This window comes from Mus caroli, unplaced genomic scaffold (assembly GCF_978045245.1).
Source record: "Mus caroli unplaced genomic scaffold, Mus_caroli_1 scaffold_7, whole genome shotgun sequence".
NCBI lineage: Eukaryota > Metazoa > Chordata > Mammalia > Rodentia > Muridae > Mus > Mus caroli.
In genome coordinates, this window is record NW_028227262.1 from 63,577,876 (window position 1) to 63,588,314 (window position 10,439).

At 46.9% G+C, this 10,439-nt stretch overlaps 1 pseudogene across 1 annotated transcript; it reads left to right on the forward strand.

Annotated features, from left to right (window-relative positions):
• The first annotated feature begins 1,045 nt into the window (after positions 1–1,045).
• LOC147003937 (N-acetyltransferase 8-like) lies at positions 1,046–3,394 on the forward strand (annotated as a pseudogene). Its single transcript, XR_015047608.1, has 4 exons — positions 1,046–1,122; positions 1,652–1,985; positions 2,197–2,331; positions 2,558–3,394. The product of XR_015047608.1 is annotated as an N-acetyltransferase 8-like (transcript).
• The last annotated feature ends 7,045 nt before the right edge of the window (positions 3,395–10,439 follow it).

A 10,439-nucleotide genomic window follows, 5' to 3' on the forward strand; every position in this document is an offset into this window, starting at 1 on the left:
CAGAGCCCACGCCCTCACTCCTGCATACATAGAAGTCCTACATCCTTATCTGAGTGCTTCTATTCTTTGCTGCATGATATTCTTCCCTTCTTTTGGGGTGCCAGGGTTCCTCATCTTGCCTTACATCTGCATCTCTATGTAGGTTTTCTTGGGATCCCAGTGGTCCTTTACTTCTGTTGGGGTGCTTATGTTATTGAAGTAATGGTGGCTTACACTCTGCCTTAGGTACAAACAACATTGAATTATGATGGTAGGTCTCTTGGGACCCTGGTGCTCCCACCCTTTCTCCCTGAGGACCTCCATCCATCCGGGAGCATGTACACTCTTGCTACCAGGAATGCTGTTGCCAGGGGCCATCAGTATCTGTAGAGTATCAGCTCCCTGGGATCACAATGGCTTGACTCTCCAGCAACCTGGGGTCTTTGGGACTAAACCTTTTCAAGATGACGAAGAACTGACCCTTAACAGCAAAGGCACACTTCCTATCCTCAGGAAATACAAGTGAACTTGAGACTAATCGGCTAAATATCACTGGCACTGGGATGCTGAGGCAGAGGGGACTAGGAAGCTTTGATTGACTCAGGACGGTTTTGGTTGAAGGAAGCTCATCCTGTGCTCAGAATGGCAGGAAAGTCTACAGTCTAACCCACCTTCAAGTCTCCCCAGGGTTTAGAGTTCTGGGCTTTGAGAAACGCCCAGGGAGCCCTGTGCACGTAAAGACACAGAGGGCAGGGAAAGCCCAGAAGTTCCTGCTCTGCTGCTTGACTAGGTTTCAGTCTTATTTTGTTTCCCCTAATGAATTTTAATGTCCTTCAAGGCAAAGAGCTCATGCAGGCTCACACACACACACATACACACACACACACATGCACACACACACATGCACACGCACACACACACACATTCATCAAATATGATGACTTGCACTAGAATGGTCCCCAGTTGGTGGAACTTTTTTTTTTTTTACATTCACATCGAATATCTGAAATCATTAACCCAGTCCACATTTTAAACTGGGCTGTGTGCAGACAGTAGGGGGGATGGTGTGTAGTGCTCCACCACTGAGCAACCCTTAGAGCTCACGGAGGTACCCTTTGTCCAGGTCTGGCCACCAAACAATGGGTAGGTAAGCGAGAGCCTGTAGGTGAGAATGGGGACAGCAGGTCCCTGAGGACCACCCACACCCATTGCCAAGGAGCAGACACAGCTTGGAGGGTGGGGAGGGGGACACTCGGCACTGAGGCTCTGGAGCCCACAGACCTGGGTTCTTGCTTGTGACAAGTGAGGTCTAAAGGGAGTGGCTCAGGTTCTAATTTCCTCCTAGCAGGTGCATGCAGAGACCAAAGTGGGCATTGGGGAGGACCAACTATGATAAAACACAGGCTGTAAGCCAGAAGGGCTAAGAAGAGAATCTGCAGCCTCCCACCAGAGTGATGGCCTTTGAGCCATCCCAGATGCCCCTCCCTTCCAGGTTAATTCTGTGGGGATCACAACCTCAGGTAGACTTTGGCTCCCTGCCTCACCACAAGCTCACTCCTACACCATGGTTATCAAACACCTAGGTGCTAGCCACTGAGACCTCTACCCAGGGGAGCCCAGGGTGAGTTGCACTGTCCCAAGCTTCACCTAACATGTGCATCTTGGGCTTCAGGCAGGACCAAGAATCCTGGGCAAGAGATGGTTTAACATGAAGAAGCCATGAAGAGAGATGGCAGCCTTCCACAGGAGTAAGAGCTATCGTGGAGCTTGCTTCTCCACGTTAGTCTTGTGGGGATCACAAAGCAAATGGACAAAAGCTCTCTCCTCTGTCACATTCCAGCCCTTGACCTCTGGTTTATGATTATCCAGGAACCAGCCAATGAGGCACCAGGCCACGTCTATTCCTCAGAGGTGGGGCATGGCCTGGCAGGTTCTGGATGTTATCAGTGACTGTGGCCATTTTGGATACTCGGCTGTAGTAGCAGCTCAGAGGACAGAGAGACAAGGTTGGTGTTTCTGAGGGTGGGGGTCTAGAGTCCACAGCCTTCCTGGGTGTTTGAGGGTAGGTGCTTGGCTTGACCCTTGTCTGTTAGTGGATTGAATCTTTCTAGCCAGGGGAAGAAGATTTACTGAAACTTACTATTGGGAAAGTGGGATTCTGGTATTTATAAATCCTGAAGAGGAAGCACAACTGGGAACCACATCTTCCTTCCACAGGGTACCATGTCCATGTCCCACAGATCAGGGAGCCTGTAACTTGGTAAGGAGAGAGGTGGAAGGAGGACTGACTGTACAAGCTTGCAGTATTGAATCCCCCAATTCACCCTGGAAACCAGTTATTGCACTACCGTGGTCAGTAGATGAGCGCACACACAGGCTCAGAGTTGACATGCCTAGGTTCCTGTGACTTTGCAGGGGAGGAGTCTGGGGTATAATGTACTGGAAACTGATACCTTCTCCCAGTGTTGGTGTTCTACTCCCTCCTGGGTGGCTGTGAAAACCTGCGAGGCTGGAAGCTGGGAGCTGGGTGCTGATTAGAGGTTTAGAAGATGCATCTGGCTTCCTTTGTTTTCTTTAGGCCTACGAGGCAGCAATATAAACATCTGGTGTCTCTCATGGATGCTGAGATTTGAGACGAAGTTTTCCCATGGCTTCTTTTCACATCCGCCAGTTCCAGGAGAGGGACTACAAACGGGTCGTGGATGTGTTCTCCAGGGGCATGGAGGAGCATATACCCACTGCCTTCCGCCACTTGCTGACACTGCCCCGAACCCTCCTGCTCTTACTTGGGGTGCCCCTTGCCATAGTCCTGGTGTCTGGCTCCTGATTCCTGGCTGTTGTATACATTTTCTTTCTGTTCCTATTCTTGTGGTTCCTTGCCAGCAAGCCCTGGAAGAATTATGTGTCCAAATGTTTACACACAGACATGGCTGACATCACCAAGTCCTACCTGAGTGTCCGTGGCTCAGGTTTCTGGGTGGCTGAGTCTAGGGGGCAGGTGGTGGGTACAGTGGCTGCTCGGCCAGTCAAGGATCCTCCGTTAGGGAGGAAGCAGCTGCAGCTCTTTCGCCTGTCTGTGTCCTCACAGCATCCAGGACAGGGGGTAGCGAAAGAGCTGACCAGAACTGTCCTCCAGTTTGCAAGGGACCAGCGTTACAGTGATGTTGTCCTTGTGACTGGCCTTTTGCAGCAAGGTGCTGTGACTCTCTACTACAGCATGGGCTTCCAGAAGACAGGTGAATCCTTCATGGACATACTCACATGGCTTGTGGATGTTTCTCTAATTCATTTCATATACCCACTCCCTTCTGCTCAAAAACATGAGTTGTGATCTTTCTCTGTGTGTCTGTCAGCCTCTGGTTTACTATGCTGTGGGAACAAATAACCCAGAGATTGTGGTGGACAAATCACAAAATTGTCTTTGTTGTTTTCATTGTATTCCTGCCCATTAGATGGTCAGTGAAGAATGAGGGCAAGCCGGGCATTGTGGCGCACGTCTTTAATCCCAGCACTTGGGAGGCAGAGGCAGGCAGATTTCTGAGTTCGAGGTCAGCCTGGTCTACAGAGTGAGTTCCAGGACAGCCAGGGCTATCCTGTCTCTAAATAAATAAATAAATAAATAAATAAATAAATAAGAAAAGAAAAAAAAAGAATGAGGGCAAATGAAGTGCTCTGATGCTGTCTACACAATTCCTGACAGAGGGCCAGCACTGGCCACTGGTGCTGTGGGATGGTTTTCATGGCCTGACTAACATAGGTAGTCCCTGCTGGCACTAGCTAGACTCAGCCTATGGGCCAGTGTGAGTCTCTGGAGGATTTGTGGGTCCAGAAAGAGGATGTGGAATTGGAGACTCTAATTCTCCTCTGTCACATCTTGCAACTGAGGCTGGACCCATCCTGCCTAGTCATTCCATCCTACAAGTCTCCAGTACATTGCCAGACTGCATGCTGTTTCATCTCTACCACAGCAGTGCTGTTAGGTGTTTAGGTGTCCAGGGTTCGCTCATACAATCACTTGTGACATGCAGGAAGCATCAGGGCTACTCTTCATCCTGTCATTTCATTCTGGTCACAGATCTCTCTTCTGAGGGATTTGATGGGTGACTGTCATCCTGCCAACGTGCCTTGCCACAGGCCCATTTATCTTCTTGAAGTCCCTTTTGCCAAGTCATGGAGTACTTCCAAACTCAAGTATCTTATCACCAGGGACTATGGACCATGCTCTGGTCCATGGTCTGGTCCCACACAGTGCTCTTTGCCTTTCTTCCACTGCCCTGCAACAAGCCTGCCCTCCCCTCTTGAGCACCATCCCTTCTTCAGGCCTGCTTCCCTGTGCTTGTCAGACAACTCAGCCATCCATATCTGCCCCCTGTCCATTCCATCCAGGCCACTGTCCAAACCAAGTGACGTATTGACTCTTGACATCTGTGTCAGCTTCATACTCAGCTGCAGGCCTCTCAAGACGGCCTGATGTCAGGGAAGTTCAGGATTTGCCTTCCTGGGCCTCCTGCTCTCCTCATTCAGTAGGGTCAGGGCTTCCAAAGACAGCTCCAGAGACAGAGGCATGGGCCTGGTGAGATGGCTTAGTGGTTAAGAGCAATGACTACTCTTACACAGGATCTGGATTCAATTTCCAGTACCTACATGGAGGCTTAAAACCATTAACTCCAGTTCAGGGGATCTGGTGTTCCTTCCCCATGGGTACCTGATGGTCTAATGATCCCTGTCCTTTGAAATAAATATGTGATAGCATGAAAATGTTCTTAAACATCTGGGACACACATGGGCCCTGGATAGTGAAGGTAAAATGGCAGCTATGGAGAAGGCCAGCAAGAAAATGAAAGCTTTCATAGTGACATGATGGGGAGACTTGAAGACAACACCTACATCTGCAGTTCCTCACTGCTGTGGATCCATCAAGGCCTGGACTTCTGCTTCTGATGTGTAACTTTTTCTGTGGAGACATGAAGTAATACCCAGATATTGCAATGATGAAAGACATGAGTTCTTCCTGCTGTCTGATGAGCCAATGGGTGACACCCAGACATTGCAATGAAGAAAGAAATGGGTCCTTCCATGCTATCTGGTGAGCCAATGGGTGTATTGGCCTTTCATAGAGCATTATGGGTACTCATGAAACTACATAATCAAAGCCACCCCAGCATGGTGGTGACTCATGAGAACTGTGTCATTGCAAGGGTTCCTACATACCTGCAGGCTACTGCATGGTGAAAGGTCTATTCTCCTTGGCAGTTGCTAACTGCTTATATAACATTAGAGGTGGGCCTCTGACTCCTTAAGCTTTTTTAGGAATTCATAATCCTTCCCTTTGCTTCCACAAAGGAGGAAACTGTTCAACACAAGTGTGAACATGAATGTCTCTGTCCCAAAGCAAGTACCAACTTGGGTGCATTTGTTCTGGAAAGTCCTGTGTTCAGAAATATGGGATCTGTATCCAAGATGTTATATGAAAGGAACTCCAGGGACAATTGGAGTCAGACTTTTACAATTGTATTCCTGGCTGCTTGTTCTCTGAGGCCAAATCTACTTAGTCCAGTAGGTAGGGCCAGCCCAGCTCTTCCAGGAAGGTGCAGAGGAGAGACCTGTGCTATGGGAAACCTGCACCCACATTTGCATGTATAGATTTCATCAAGAAATAAGAAAAACATTTAGAGTAGTCTAAAACCACATAAGAACTAAAAACAAAAAAGTGAGAGACCAAAAAAGCTTAAAGACCTGTGTGTCCAATGCTCTTAGGGCTTGGGGGACAGTATCCAGATCTAGTGGAAAGTGCCAGCTTTGGTGGTTGGTGGATTGGAGACGGGTAGAATCCTAAAACCTATTGACCAGACAGTCTGCCTGAATCAATGAGCGACACCTGACATACACATACATACATATGTGGTATGTGCGTATGTAGCTACATGCATTTGAGTATACACTACACACATACATAACAACACACACACAGAGAGCGAGCGAGCGAGAGAGAGAGAGAGAGAGAGAGAGAGAGAGAGAGAGAGAGAGAGAAATCTCAGACAAGGGCCTTTGTGTAGGCCTTTTCTACCACCATAGTAAGGCTATACTGTGTGTTCCAGGGAGCTTAGTTTCCAGTTTGCAGCCATAGTGAGGACTGACTAGTTCAGAGATGACGGAAGACTGATAATTAACCCCGAGAGCTGACTTTAACTCATGTCTGAAAAACCACAAAGGAAGAAGGGGAGGTGCTGTTATCCTTTACCCAGAAGAGCTAAGCAGATGGCAGGGACCCACTGGGGGGCGAGATCAGGAAAAGGTAATAGTGTTTAGAGCCAAGTGTTATCCACCCTGGCCTAGGCTCTAGCCTAGATCCAACTCTTGTCCAGGACCTATAGATGTCACAAACACCAGAGCCCTTGCTGATCTCAGACCTGTGTTCCTTGTGGAGGTTCACATGTGTCCCTCTGGACTCTTGACCACTAGGAAGATGATGAAGGAACTCAGAGACTATCATGCAGTTCAGATAGAATCTGAGTACCCCTTGATAAGGTGACCTTTTATGGTGTTCCAAACGCCTTGGCCCTGTCATTGGTCTTAACCCTGTCTCGTTTATGAGTTGGGCTTGACTGAGTAAAAGCCTGTGTGAGGGAGGGTAGGATGTGAGATCCCACTATTTGAGGCTTGGAGAGGCTTCCTGATCAATGACATTAGTTCTGGAATTCTCTATCATAGTCCCTTCTCCATCTTGTACCCACATGAAAGTGACGTATTCTTCCCTCCATGATCATCTTCATCAGGTCCCAGGGGAAGACCCCAGACTCAGACAGCACAACTCCAATACAAAACAGTTCCTTCTAGTCAAATCCTCCATGTTTCTCTCTAACTTCTCCCCAAACTAAGGCCCATCTTGGGACATTCCCTGTGTGATGTTGCCAGTCTTGTCTGGTACAGGAAGGAACAGGGTATCACTTAGCCTTCTAGGTGGTCAGAACCACCTTGTAGGTGACTATCTGAAAGAAGATACTCAGATCCTTTTGAAGTCAGCATATAACGCTGGGCAGTGGTGGCACATGCTTTCGATCCTAGTACTTGGGAGGCAGAGGCAAGCGGATTTCTGAGTTCAAGGCCAGCCTGGTCTACAGAGTGAGTTCCAGGAGCGCCAAGGCTATACAGAGAAAACTTGTCTTAGAGAGGGGGGGGGGGAGGGGAAGGGGGGAGAGAGAGAAGTCAGCACAGCTAGAAGAGGCTTTGTGGGCAGTTAAGATACATACATATCTCCAAGGAGAAGAGGAAACGTTTTTTTGTTTTTGTTTTTTGGAAACTTTTTTTAATTTAATTTAATTTTTTTTTTTTACTTGTTCACTTTACATCCTGTTCACTGCCTCACCTCCCGGTCATTGCCTCCCACAGTCCTTCCCCATCCTTTCTCCCTTTCTCTTCTGAGTGGGTGGGAACCCATCTGTGTATCCCCGACCCTGGCACGTCAAGAAAGTTAGATGCTTTCTCTCTCACTGAAGCCAGACAAGGCAGCCCAACTAAAAGAACATATCCCACGTACATACAGGGAACTGCTTTTGAGACCTACATGAAGTCCAAGCTGCACATCTGCTACGTATGTGTAGCGAAGCCTAGATCCACCCTGTCTATGTTCTTTGGTTGGTAGTTCAGACTCTGAGAGCCCCAAGGGTCAAGGTTAGTTGACTCTGTTGATTTTCCTGTGGAGTTCCTATCCCCTTAGGGGCTGCAATCTTTCCTCTTATTCTTCCATAAGAGCCCCCCATCCACTGTTTGGCTTTGGGTGTCTGTATCTGTCTGTGTCAGCTGCTGGGTGAAGCCTCTAAGAGGACAACATGTCCCTGTGTGCAAGCATAGCAGAGAATCATTAATAGTGTCAAGGTCTGGTGCTTGCTTATGGGCTGAGTCTCAAGTAGGGCCAGTTATTGGTTGGCCATTCCTTCAGTCTCTGCTTGCTCCCCCATGCTTGCATTGCTTGTAGACAGGATACATTTGGGGTTGAATGTTTTGTGGGTGGGGTGGTGTCTCTATCATTTTACTGGGGTTCCTGCCTGGCTACAGGAGGTGGCCTAAGGAGAGGAAACTTAATGCTCTGGGAGTCAGGAGGAAAGGATGCTATGAAGCAAATATAAGCAGAATATAATGATACCCATACAGTGAAATAACATAACAAATCCAGCTTTATATGCTTTTAAAAACTTAAATAAAAAGACAATGTCCTAGGCACAGAGAGAATAAACAAATGTTCTCTCCACCTTAAAAAAAATAACAGAGATGTCCACTTCTTTGTTTTTCTTTTTGACTTCCCCTGCTTCTGAAGTCATTGTTCCTAGACCTCCTTGTCAGAAGTCTAAGACTTCAGAGATATGTTTATCATTCATCTTCTACTTCTGTGACAAATAACCATGAGTATCAAGTTTTGAGGAAGAACGTTTTATTTTGGCTCACAGTTTCAGAGAGTTCAGCCCATGGTTATTCGTCCCTATCAGTTTGGCCTGTGGTAAGGAGACTGTCATGGTGAGGCACTTCTGGTTATAGTATGTCTTAATACAAATAGAGGGCAGTTTGTTGCATTCATAACAACTTCGCCACTCATGAGACAGCAACTAGTTGGAAGTGTAAAACTGCTGACCTAAGGTAGCCAGAAAGTAGAAAGAGAAAGGAACAGATTAGAGACCTAGTATAACCTTGTAGGAGCCACTCCTAAAGAATCTACAACCTCCCAACCACGTCACCAACTGGTGACAAAGCCTTCAATAAAGGAACATTCCAGTTCTAAATTATTATATAAGCCCAACACTAAGACTATGAATTAATTTTTCTCATACTAATCACTGAAATAATTAGCTTGATTAGTAAATTTTAGAAATCTACATGTTTATTAACAGAAAAAATCATAACTCTGAGGGAGTGGAGCTAGCTGAGGTAGTTTAAGGTCCCAGATCATTTATACTGTCACCTTAACCAGGTGTCTTATTGTAGGTAGGCTGGCTGAGACTAGTTGAGTCTAAAGAAGGCTCTCAGAGTGATCACCAGGCAGTCTCAGACTTCGGATGATACCCCATCCATCCCCAGGACAGTGAACCTTGCCACTGTGAAGAAAGACCTGGACAGGGAGGAAGCAGAAGGAAGTGATATGCAAATTCATGGAAAGCCTCTACCCATTCCCAGAGAGGAAATGGACTTCTCCCTCTCCACTCTTACTACACAGCTCTCATCTCTGGATCAACAGTGGATAGAGAACATACCCCACTTCTACTCTTGGCTAAGAAAACATGTCTCCTTTATTGCCCAATCCATACTCAGTCTTCCCAATGGCTCCACAATTCTGAAGATGTAAAAGGACAGACACATAGTGGTTGTCAAATGTCTAAAAGATAGTAAGAGCTTAACTTTTTAATCATAGACACCTAAAAAATTCAGTATGTAGAAAATTAACCCAGAAGTTTGACACAGGCACATCATCAGCTTTACCAGAGATGTGGAATCTGGCTGAAGTTAGGCTAGCTCATGTTACCATAAACATGAACATTAGCACTCAGGAGCGTCTAAGCCTTGAGTACCCTTGAGCACAAAGTCTACTACTCCCTGCTATGCTCAGAAATTTCAAACTCCCTAAAAGTGGTTTTGGGGAGCCCTGTTTCTTCCCACCCACACTTGTCTTCACATTCATATCATAATCCTCAGGGTATGAAGTATTTCTCTCCTATCCAGAGGCAGAGAAGCCTGCTCAGCCAGTTTCTTCCAGACAGGTTTATATCCTGGTCCAAGCCTAGAGTCCTGGGTTTGGTTGAAAGTTTTCAAACTCAGGCTGAACTGAGGACAGGCACTGAAGCCAGGTCCCATCTCAGTGTTAGGAATGTCATTACCCTGCTGAACTGTGCTAGGACACTCCAGTTACTCTGCACATGTTGTCAAAACCAAACCCAAATCATTTAAGTCAATTTTCCTGGCCAATGAATAAGTCAATAAATTCAGTAGATTGTAAGGGAAATAGATCAAGGTTGTAGGCCCTAAAGCAAGAAATGCCAAAATTCTTGCTAGAACCACCCTTGCACATAGGCCACCATAGCTTGTACAGTGGACACTTCTGCTAGGTCACCTGCCCAGTGACTGTCAGTTTAAGATGGGAGTGGTGCCTTTGTGACTATTGATCTGTGAGCTGCTTTTTTAATTGCTGTGGTCAAGTGTGGGATGCCCGACTTGCCAGCAAGTGAGACGCCACAACAGGATCCTTCTGCAACACGTTTATTGGGAGAGCATGGACTGTGTAGGCAAAAGACCCCGAGCCCAGAAATGGCGCTGCTTATACAGGCCTAGGAGTGACATGTCCATACCTGATTGGTTATGATACCAGTACCTCATTAATATGCGTCGGGCCAGGCAGTGACTCGGCAAAAAACTCTTACGCACATGTGCACATTGGTTGTTTACCCTAATTCATGGGTGTAGGCTTAAAGAAACCA